The sequence below is a fragment of the Zalophus californianus genome, chromosome 1, assembly GCF_009762305.2.
Source record: "Zalophus californianus isolate mZalCal1 chromosome 1, mZalCal1.pri.v2, whole genome shotgun sequence".
Taxonomy (NCBI): Eukaryota; Metazoa; Chordata; class Mammalia; order Carnivora; family Otariidae; genus Zalophus; species Zalophus californianus.
In genome coordinates, this window is record NC_045595.1 from 165,839,746 (window position 1) to 165,851,974 (window position 12,229).

A 12,229-nucleotide genomic window follows, 5' to 3' on the forward strand; every position below is an offset into this window, starting at 1 on the left:
AAATACTCAGTAATTTGTGTGTGTGTATGTGTGTGTGTGTGTGTGTGTGTGTGTGTGTGTGTGTGTGTGTGTGTGTTTGTATTCAGGATGACTAAACTCTCCCATGTGATTTATGATTATATATTGGCCTAAGAAGCACAAGAGAGATTATATGATGTGACTGAATAAAGCCTTATTGATTTTTGCACATGTAAAAAGCTACAGAATTACAAGAAATTCCACTCATATCTCATCTTGGGTTGAACATTGACTATGTAAAGCCACAATGCTTTAATATGGATGGAGCTTATAGGCTACAAATGATTATTTTTAATGAGTTGGAATTTGTGGCTCTGGCTCATGGGTCCTAGGGAAATGAATGTAAATCCTACATAGACAAATAAAGCAGGAATGTCATTGATTTAAAATAAATCACAGTTAACCCTCTATCATCAATTCTCAAAACACTGTATTTGGTTATTTCAGTTATATACTTGGTCATTTTCTGGATGGGAGAAAATGAACAAAAAAGATGAGCAAAATTATTTGGCTTGTAATAAGATTGATTTTGCCAATTTTTGAGGCTTTATTTGGCTGATTGGATTAGAAGGAAAAGGAGTGACTTTTTTTTGTTTGTTTGTTTGCTTTTTTCTTTTTTTAAATTAAGAATAGATAATCTGTGGCACAAGAATTCTGGAGCATTCTATTCTCTGAACACCTTAAGGGTAGAGAAGTTATTTTATTCATCTTTATTTTCCTAAGACCTAATAAGTAAATGATTATTCAAGTTAAAAAATTCTACAAATCTTTATACATTTAAAATGTATATTCTTATTTATTTATTTATTCATTCATTCATTCATTTATTTATTTATTTTTGAGAGTGAGAGAGAGAGAAGAGAGAGCTTCAGAGGGGCAGGGGGGGCGGAATCTCAAGTAGGCTCCACACCCAGCATAGACACCCACCCAGGACTTGATCTCATTACCCTGAGACCATGACCTGAGCCGAAATCAAGAGTCCGAGGTTCACCCAACTGAGCCACCCAACCGCCCCAAAATGTATATTCTCATTTGTAGTATTATCTTTTATTTCTCCCATCACTAAGGCGGGGTGGTGGGGAAATTTCTCTCCCTTGACATGTACCTTTTTATTTTCTATTACATATTAATTATCATTATTAATTCTATTATTTACTCTCTCTTTTCCCTTTTACCACAAATAGTACTTCTATGGCTTTTTGTTTCTTCCTGATTTCTTCCAAATCATAGACTTGATAACAATCCTTAAATACGTACAATGATTTAGGGCCCTTTGATTGCACCATTAAAAAAATATCGTTATTTCTCATGATTCTCTGGGTTGACTGATTCTTCTGCTTCAGGTGGTATTTGCTGGCTTCTGAGATGACTGAAAAACCCAAGATATCCTCTTTCTCTTAGCTAGACATGTTGGTGCAAGCCACCCCCTTCGGGATATAGCTGAGGCTGTAAGCCTCGGTTGTTTCCCATGTGGGCCCCTTCAAATAGCTATTTGGGGTTTATTTTAGCATGGATTCCGAAAAGGTGTGCTCCAAGGAAACACCAATGTGCAAGTGCTTATCAAGTCTGCATACATCATAATATGATGTTTTACTGGCCAACATTAATTGTATGTCAAACCCAGAATCCATGTGGGAGTATAAATACTAGAGGGTCCTCCAAAAACTAATGATGTAATGTATGGTGATTACCATAACAATAAAAACATTAAAAAAATTAAACACTAGAGGGTGGTTTATTGTGGAACTCAAGGTAATAGTCTATCATAGTCTGGGATTTGGAGATACAATGTTTTGTCAAATATGGATTGCTTCTTTAATAATTTGAAATCAACATTGAGAAGAAATGATTTTTTAAAAAGCATGCAAATATTCATTGTATAATTCATAGAAGAAACCCTGGAAAATGTCACCATTTGAAGTCAAGCTATTTTAGATCAAATGTCCTTCAGAAATTAAAATAATACTTAAGGTTTAATTATTAATGTACAAATTTAAGAGGGGGGAAATGGAAACCAACATTTTGAGCATCACTATAGGCTATATACCCCTAATATATTATTTAATTATCAAAGCATTTTTGTGAAGAAAGTGTTAATTTCCCAATTTTATTGAGAGAAAATTAAGACTCAGAGAACAATTACCATCACGTAGTTTTAAAGAAAATAGTAAATCATGGATTCAGGGGAAATCCTTTCAGTCTCCAAAATCCATGCTCTTGTTACTATACCATGTTTCCAGACAGAAGACGTATATTTAGTTGAGCTTTCAAAAGAAGAAATATAAGCAAGCTTTGTGAAATTTGGGAGAAAACCTACAAGCATCTGTCAAATCCACCACCATCCTTTATCAGAAGCATGTGTGCTGTCAACATTTTGACTTTTGATACAATCTTAGCTTACACTAAGACAGTTTCCAAAAAGACTTGAGGTAATTTGTAATCAAACTAATTTTTGTAAGGACAGTTAAATCACATACTTTTTTCCTCTATGTCTTCTTAATTCTTGGTCATGTCTATTTACAGTCTAGAATCACCAGATACAGTACTATACCATGTAATAGAAATGTTCAAATCCCCCTGCTATAGCAAATTTAGACTAAGACCAAAAATGAGATTAAATAAAATGAAGACAGAGCAAAAGAATAACCCAAAGGAGCAGTATCATTGTGACTCCTACTTATATCCTTTATGCAATTTCAGAGTTACAGACGGTATTTTTAAATCACACACAGTAACTTTATTTCTATCAAATGACAATATCTATTCATCTTATGTGTTTTGAGTGGTTGAGAATAAAGAATTTAAATGAATTCTGAAGTGTCTCATCTCTTCTAACCCTTAAAAGCAGCATTTAGTGCTTCAAAGAAGAAATTAAACTCTTGGCAAAGTAGCTACTCAGGATATTCAGTTTTTCGACTTTCATGAGGCCATACTTCATTGAAGAGACATGCTCAAACTGAAAACTCCAGTAATGAAATAACACCATAACTTAGAATATAAATGATTTTAAAGTTGCTGAGCAAATTTCAGATAATGTGGTACTAGCCTCAAACATGGTCTTCTGGTCAGTTTAGTTTCACTGCCTTCCTTTTGGTTAGACAAAAATTCCACTGACCTGAGCATTGAAACTACTAGCATCCCCAAATAGGTTTGAGAAAAATAAATAAATAAATAAATAAAAACTCTCCTCTAAGATTTTGTTAATACGGAAGCAGTTTCTGTTGTTTAGTTGGCTGAATTAAATACTATTCCATGTGGGGGCAACTTTCTGAGAGAAAGAGGAGTTCCATTCTTATAGCATTGTTTTATTTCCCTCCTGAGCCACTATCCTTTAACGTAGGAAGAAGGGGAGAATAGAAATGGAGTTAATAAGCAGGAGAGAAACGTGCATCTTAGTCATTCATTGGATTTGTGTCCTGGTTGCACCCTAATACGAAAAAAAATTTATTTGCATAGGGCTAGATTTGTACTGCTGTCTGCTGTCCAGATAAAGTAGTAGTAATGCTTTGACTATATATAACCCTATTTTAGTAGTTCTAAATCTGTAGTCTCTCAATTTATGTTTTTCCCTTGAGACAGGATAAAGTATGAGTGCTAGAAATATAATATTAAATGATCTTAAATATGACTAGATGTAATGTATTTGGATATAGCGGTTGTAAATGGCAAGCTCATTAATATTTACGGAAAAAAAACCCAAGAGACATGCATAAGAAGTAAATCAGAAAAACTTTCTACATTAATAAGCATAAGCTTAGTTTATTTACTGTGAAAAAGCATCTGGGAATACTGAAAGAATAAGACAAGAAGGGTAGAAAAAGACAAAGCCCTGGAAAGGATGTTTACCTCCTAATATACTAGAAACAACTTTCAACTTGTGGGCACGATTGACCCCCAAAATATTTACAAGAAGAGATCTTTATTGGAGTCCCTAGTAATTTGCACATGTCTAAGTGGCTACACAGAGGATGTTTCATGTCCTACACTAAACTGTGAGGCTTCAAAAGTCTTAAAGTTTTTTAGAAATAGAAAAAAGTATATATTTTTTAAATGTCAAAAAGTACTTGAAAGATATTTAGACTGTTGAAATTTAGGAAGCCAGATATTAGTTCTCTTTTTCCTTTTACAGGGTATTTTACCCAATTAGCCATCTTTTTTATAAAAGAACAAATCCCAAGTGTAGCGCTGAGCTGCTACAACCAGTAGCTTTCCTGGAGCCACATCTGGCACTAACGGGAGAGACACAATGTGAGGAAGTATACATAAGATGGCACTCTTAATCTTATTCCATCCATTATAAAAATAAGTGGGCCATAGGATCGCTGATGAAGATATGCATGCTTCTTATCAAGTTTCTCCCCTGAGGGAAACAGATAGATGTGGTAAGGCTCTTACCTCCACAAAGGTCCCAGGAATACATTATGGGCACTTAGAGGCAATAGCAAGTGGTTGGAAGCTAGATTTACTTTTAAAGGGGGTTTCAGTAGACTCTGTGCCATATGAAATTTAAAACAAAATTAGAAAGATTGTTAAACAATTTACTACCACTAATAGCAAATAATGGCACAATTTATTATACTGTTTACCTACTACCTGACATTGAATACCTCTGAAAACAAAGCGAGTGAGAAATTCTTTAAAGCAGTAGTGAGGTTGTAAGCTCCCATTTTGTGAATTAAAAACCAGGGATTTGCCTGAGGTCCACATTATTCTAAATTTTCAAATTCTGTATTTATTGTATAGAGTATGTAGGCGGCACCATTCTCATCATTGGACAAAGACATTGTGATGAAAAATTATATGTGATGAAAAATATAAGAAAAATAATGTGGGATTCATTATATCCCATTGTCAATGAGAAGGGAAATTCTCCTGTATTTCCAAAGTAAAATTGAGCTGGATGTATCAAAATAAACAATGAATAGAAAGAATCCAGCAACTGAAAATATGACTTGTATATATAATTATTATTATTATTTGACTATGACATCTGAACTTCAACTTACACTAATACTTTTATGGCATATCCATCCTGAGATATAATTAAATTCTATTGGGTATTGAATTTGGATCTGTCATAACAGAGGCAGGACATCACTTCTGTATACTTACACATAAATTATGCAATAACATTCATAATATTAGTAAATATCGGATCTAATTCTTGTTCTGTGACGCCCTATCCCAAATGATAAATATAGACAAATACAATCAAAAAGTATTTTCTAAAGTAGGGATTGGCAATGGCTGCAAACTCGAATTGGTAGAGGTAAATGAAAACTCCCTGGGGCAAAAGACATCTAACATTACATTAAATGTGCTCTTCAATGAGTATAGATTTCGACCTAAGTGTTTCTTCAAATTGCCCACCTGATGTCCACTCTCCTGTTTCTTTTAAGTTGTGCAGTGTTTCAAAGAAAAACAAGAATGAAAGAATGAGGAGCAAAGGAAGCTGAGTAGGTATATCTGACTATCTCTGTATCTATGCTAGATTTATCCATTGCTACATTTTAGTTGATTATAAAACCCATGGATAACATAAGGGATTCATCAGGCCTCACTCACATTCCATTTTGATGGTTCCTCTAGGCAGTCTGCTCTTCTGTCAAAAATGATAACCTCCTTATGTTTGGGTTGCCCACAAAGAACAGGCTTGGAAAACAGACTCCTATAAATAATCTGTGGCCTCCATAAAATCCATTTAACTTTGTGAAAGTATAATTTGCAAAAAGTAAAAAACAAAACAAAACAAAAACCCTAAGAAACAAACAAACAAAAAAACTCTCCACTCAGTGCCAAAATTTGGATTTCTAGTAACATTCTCTAATAGAAAGAAAGGGCTGATTCTTGGGTTGGAAAAGATGATACCTAAGATGAGTCTGGAGCATCTTATAGTGCCAGAAAATAAAGAAATGCTCATATACTCACACACACACACAAGGTATGTCAAAGGACATGAGAAGGAACTGAAAGGGGTCCCAATGACCAACCTGAAACAATTTGAGCAAATAATGTAACATTGGATTATAATCCAAGGTATAAAATAAATATCTGTGAATCCATAGTAATACAAATAAATTATTAAATAAACAAATGCAAGAATAGAAATATTTCCCAGGCAGCATTTCCAATAATTTTGGTTGATACTGCTGCTACAAAAGTGGAGCCTAACTCTCTAATCCTTATGTGTGGGCTGCAAAGCCTTCTGAAAAGTACAATATGAAAAAGGGAGAGGACTAGCTATTTGGGGGAGAAACCTGATGAAAACTACCTCGGTCAGGTGATTAAGGTCAACAACACTGGTAAATGATGCTGATAAAATGTATCCTTGGTATGACGTGATGGCAGAGTCACTCTACCTCAGTAGCCTTCCTCCCAGTAACCTATAACTCCAGTGTTATGAGAAAATCACCAAATACCAATTGAAGGACATTCTATAAGATATCTGACTAAGACTCCTCAAAATTGCCAAGGTCATTATTAACAAGGACAGTTGTCACAGTCTAGAGGTCCCTAGGAAGATATAATCATTACATGTAATATGTATCCAGTATGAGATCCTGGAAAAGAAAAGGAGCATTAGTGAAAAACTAAGCAAATCTGAATAAAGTATGAACTTTAGTTAGCAATAATATTTCAAAAACTGTTCATTGGTTGTGACAAATGTACCATACTAATGTAAGGTTTTTATGAGATTAAAGTGACTGAGGTGGTTATGGAAATTATCTTTCCTAACTTTGTGACCTTTTTGTAACTCTGAAACTATTGTAAAATAAAGTTATTAAAATATTAAAAAAAGACTAAAAAGTGCAAATTGAGGTTGTGTCAGACTTAATTTGTTCATAAATGAAGGATCCACAAGGTGGTAAAGCTGGTTCAGAGGGAAAGATGAAAGTATTTATAGATATTGAAAGAAGTTAAGTTTGAATAAGATTTCTAATTTAGATAAAAACTGATGTATGTCCTACAAAGTAATAAAACTGTAAATTTTGAGGGTTATTTTTTCGATAAATCATTTACATCTTTACTGAATGAAGTTGGACAAGAATTATTTGCATGGCAATTGTCTTTTTACAAGTTGACATCTTTCTTTAAACGTCTTTCTTTACAGAGCTGTGAAATATCCCAATCAGTAGAAAAAAGCAAGTCAAATAAAGGCACACACTTAAAGACTCACATAAAAGATATGAAGGATCCCCTTGCCTATTTTCATGTTTGATAATTTCCCAAAACAATTTACACTGCTTGATTTGATTGCGTAGACAGAAATGATGTATGGCCAGTTTCTTGCCTGCAGTAGCATTATATCTTACAGTGCAATTTTTGAAAGGCACAGAAATTATTTCACAATTTTTTTTAGACGTTTTCTCCTGGAGCATGAGTCATCACTTTCTTTATAAGCATTTAAAACAAGGTGGTGTCATCTCAGATAAAAGAAAAGTATGTTCTACACATTAATTTAGTAATAAAACACTAACATCTAATAAGTAAGTACATGATTCATTAACACTGTTTTCCTTTAACCTTCTTGAAATAAAAAATTATGTGTCCAGAATATATAATTTTTTAATGGAAAATATATTGTTTAGAAAACCTAAGTGTTACCTGAGCAAGCATTGGTAATTATTAATCGGTTTGCACTGAAGGATAATATGTGTAATTCTGTAGAACACAGTTGTAGTAATTCTCAGAACTTTTTTTAACTCTGTGTGGTCCACCAAACTAAACAGGTAATATGAGAAGAGAAAGCATAGAGACAATACATTACATTTTTTAAATGTTTGGAGAAAGTTGCCTGAGAGCTGACAATTTCTAGGTATAAGAAAATATTCCAAAACTGAGTTTTTTCAGGGAAGTTCTAAAAGGTCAAACATTACCTTTTCCTGATCTAAAAATGTATGTCAGTTATTTTGTGACAGATATGTATTGTCCAGGCAAAACTATGTGTGTCTAATTGAGCCTGCAGGTGACCAGTTGCAGGTGCAATTGAGTGGCTAATTTGTACTTTTGGCATGACATTCCAGTGGCTAATTATGCATTTAGTTGCTTGTGGGTGCAATTTAGGGTTTTTCTTTTGCAATTTTTATGCTGTTAGGTGATTGTAGACTCAAGCCTTAAACTCATTTGGAAGGATGCTGTGACTGAAAGGTCACCTTCAAAATCCAAAAAGAAAAATTGGCCACTATAGTAACTGGAGAAACAATCTGTAGATTACTGAATTTTACAAATTTGTCAACATGTGGAAGGAAATACAATTAAAAGAATAAAGGAATAAAGGAACCACATGAAATGACATAATTTCATTTATTGGCAGGCGTGTAATTTCATCTTTACAGTTCAAAATACATTAATTATTGTCTGGAAAAATGAATGAATTGGAGTACCAAAGACCTATGTCCCTGCTGAGTTCTTAAAGTCAGTCTTAGTAAAAGAATGAGAAAGACTGATAGCTCTGTTATGAACATTATAAATTTTATGGATGTGGCAAAATGAAAATTAGTAAAAGTATATGGATATTATTATTTTAATTAAAAATAGGTTTATTTTATCTTTTTCTATTTACTAAGGAATTTACCAGTTTCAGGGCACCTGGGTTGCTCAGTTGGGTAAGAGTCTGCCTTCGGCTCAGGTCATGATCCTGGAGTCCAGGATTGAGCCTTGCATCCCTCTCCCTGCTCAGCGAGGAGTCTGCTTCTCCATCTGCCCCTCCCCCTACTCATGCACTCTCTCTCTCTCTCCCCCCGCAAATAAATAATAAATAAATAAATAAATAATCTTTTTTTAAAAAAAGGAATTTACCAGGTTGGGGAAATCAGTCACCATTTCTGTGACTAGACCTCTCTGATTGTCTATTTTAGATGGTAATTTCTGGGTGCTCAGACATATTTCCCATTTGATTATCTAATTAATAAATAGGCAAATATATAGCCATTATGTTATAAGCTTATCTCTTTAACTTATTCATGCAACTTTGTACAATAGTCATTTAGGAAAAAAAAATCCCCTTGGCCCTTTGAATGGAGATAGTATTTAAAGCTGTCATTGTTGGTGTCATGTTTAAGAAGAATCAATTTGGGTTACTGGCAGGTCAACATCAAAATGGAATAACAACTATTGTATATGCAACATACTATTCCTTTGTCATCTTTAATTTGCTTTGTTTAAGTCGTGTTTTTCTTATAAATAATTCAAGGGGAAAGTATCTGATTCTGAAATGGGTAAATCAATTAATGATTGCTTCAGAGTATTTATGCATGTTAGATTCACAAGCAAATGCCAATCAATACGGAGAGACTATCAGTTACCTCATTTTGACTATGTTAGAGAACAGTAGCTATTTGCTCTATGTTTATGAAATTAAATTCTTCAAGTTTATAGATACACATTATGAAGATACATCTATTGCAAGGGGTTTTTTAATTTTCTTCTGATGAGATAGACTATGTGGTTTTAGGGGGAAACTGTAATATTTTATAATAAAGAAAAGTATCCTAAAGATAATTGATCCTCTAGAAGAGGGAAAAGATGGCTTCCTTCCTTACCCTTTCAACTTATACCCCAATCTGATTAAATAGGGATATTCATGCAAATGATGAAAATACAAAGGAGTTGTTTATTTTTTTAAAAACAAAGCAATGTCTTTTTTTTTTAAGATTTATTAGAGAGAGCACAAGTGGGGGGGGGCTGCAGAGGGGGAGAGAGAGAGAGAGAGAGAGAGAGAAGCAGGCTCTCTGCAGAGCAGGGAGACCCGATGCAGGGCTTGATCCCAGAACCCTAGGATCATGACCTGAGCCGAAGGCAGATGCTTAACCCACTGAGCCACCCAGGCACCCCAGAGTTGTTTAAATTGTAAAACTTTTTCTATTTTTCAATAAGCATGGTTAGGTTTTGTTCGACTGATTCCTTGTGTTCAGACCTCTTCCACAAAATAAGGCTGCCTGCCTGTTCTGACACCATTCTCTCGCTTCTAAGCTTCTATTTTACAGAGTATGCAAACTCAACTGTATGAAGTTGTTTTAAAAAAACCTAGTATACATGCTTTGTATAGTCTGATATAAAAATGCTGGTATTCCTCCCTGAAGGTAATGATTTCAATGTTTATTTTCAGTTTGGCATTTGCAAATTACTACCTTAAGATCTGCTCCTTGAAGTTCTTTCCCTTAAACTTCTTTTGACTTTCCAACTCAGCGACTAAAATATTGAGTCTGGAATCTAACAACCTCATAGGTATGTTGGGCATTTCATAGAATAACATGATGCCTGACATATGATAAAGCTCAAAAATATATCTTGGATTTGATTGAGATGTAAAATTTGAAGAAAATTGGAGTTCAAAAATGAAATTGAAGTATTATCTGAGGCATGAATTATCTTTTTAAACATAAGCAGTTAGTAAAGTTTTGCTTCAACTACTCTGACACACACACAGATGCTCTTCTTGATCAGACTTTCATAGGATTAGCATATACAGTTTCTAATTTTCAGAGACTTTCTGTGATCTCCCATAAAGGGACTTGTTCAAAAGCATGGAGTCATGGCCTGTTAATCTTGGTTGAGTATCCACTCCCCACCACATCCCTGTTTTTTCCCTTATGGAAATGTCAGGGAAACTGAGTAAGGTTTTTTTTATTAGGAAATAAATATCAAACCCTTATTATATACCAGACAAGCATCATGCCTCTGCCAGAAGAAGAGGGTAAGGTGAGGCCTTGACCTCAAGCTTGTAGAATGCAGGTGAAACAAATAACTGACTTGGTCATTTTAATTTGGCACATGTTGGAAGTGCCATGATAAGGGACACCATGTAATCTGATAAATAAAGAGAAAATCCCAAATCAGGTTTACAAAAGGTTTTGAGAGGGTAGATATTTAAGCAGAGTTGAAAGACCAGAGTTGGTTCAAGATGAGGAAGGGAGAGGAATTAAGTTGTAGGATGTAGTGCTGGCATGGGTAGATCCACAGATCTCTAAAGAGTATGGCTCATTATGGTGCATGTAATTAATTCTGAATAGCTGATCCAGAGTAATTAAGGAGGAAGAGAGCTATGGGAGAATAGTCTGAAAAGAGGGCAGACTCTACTGAAGATTTGTTTTATTGTGAAAATAAAAGTAGTAATTGAATAATGTTAAATGAAATCCTAGGAATAACTGATGAGAACCAGGAAAAAAATTAGAGCCTGGTTAAATAAACAAGCATACAAATAGAAACACAGTGATAATCTGGAACTATTTAGCAAATAGAATGAAGAAGGCTTGAAAAATGATTAAAATTTGAATAAACAAAGATAGGAACCTATATTGACAAATTTCTTTTTTTCTTAATTTTTTTATTGTTATGTTAATCACCATATATTACATCATTAGTTTTTGGTGCAGTGTTCCATGATTCATTATTTGTTCATAACACCCAGTGCTCCATGCAGAACATGCCCTCCTCAATACCCATCACCAGGCTAACCCATACCCCCACCCCCCTCCCCTCTAGAACCCTCAGTTTGTTTTTCAGAGTCCATCATCTCTCATGGTTCGTCTCCCCCTCTGACATACTCCCCTTTTCTTCCTCTCCTGTTATCTTCTTCTTTTTCTTTTTTCTTAAAATATGTTGCGTTATTTGTTTCAGAAGTACAGATCTGTGATTCAACAGTCTTGCACAATTCACAGCGCTCACCGTAGCACATACCCTCCCCAATGTCTATCACCCAGACACCCCATCCCTCCCACCCCCAACCACTCCAGCAACACTCAGTTTGTTTCCTGAGATTAAGAATTCCTCATATCAGTGAGGTCATGTGATACATGTCTTTCTCTGATTGACTTATTTCACTCAGCATAACACCCTCCAGTTCCATCCACGTCATTGCAAATGGCAAGATCTCACTCCTTTTGATGGCTGCATAATATTCCATTGTGTATATATACCACACCTTCTTTATCCATTCATCTGTCGATGGGCATCTTGGCTCTTTCCACAGTTTGGCTATTGTGGACATTGCTGCTATAAACATTGGGGTGCACGTACCCCTTCAGGTCCCTACATTTGTATCTTTGTGGTAAATACCCAGAGGTGCAATTGATTTCTGACTCAGGTGACATGGGGAATGGTGATGCAATTCTTTATGGAGCGGAAGCAAGAAGAGGAAACAGATCATGAAAGGTATTAAGGATGAGTTCAGCTTGGTACACTTACATTTGAGAGCTTGCCAGGTCATCTA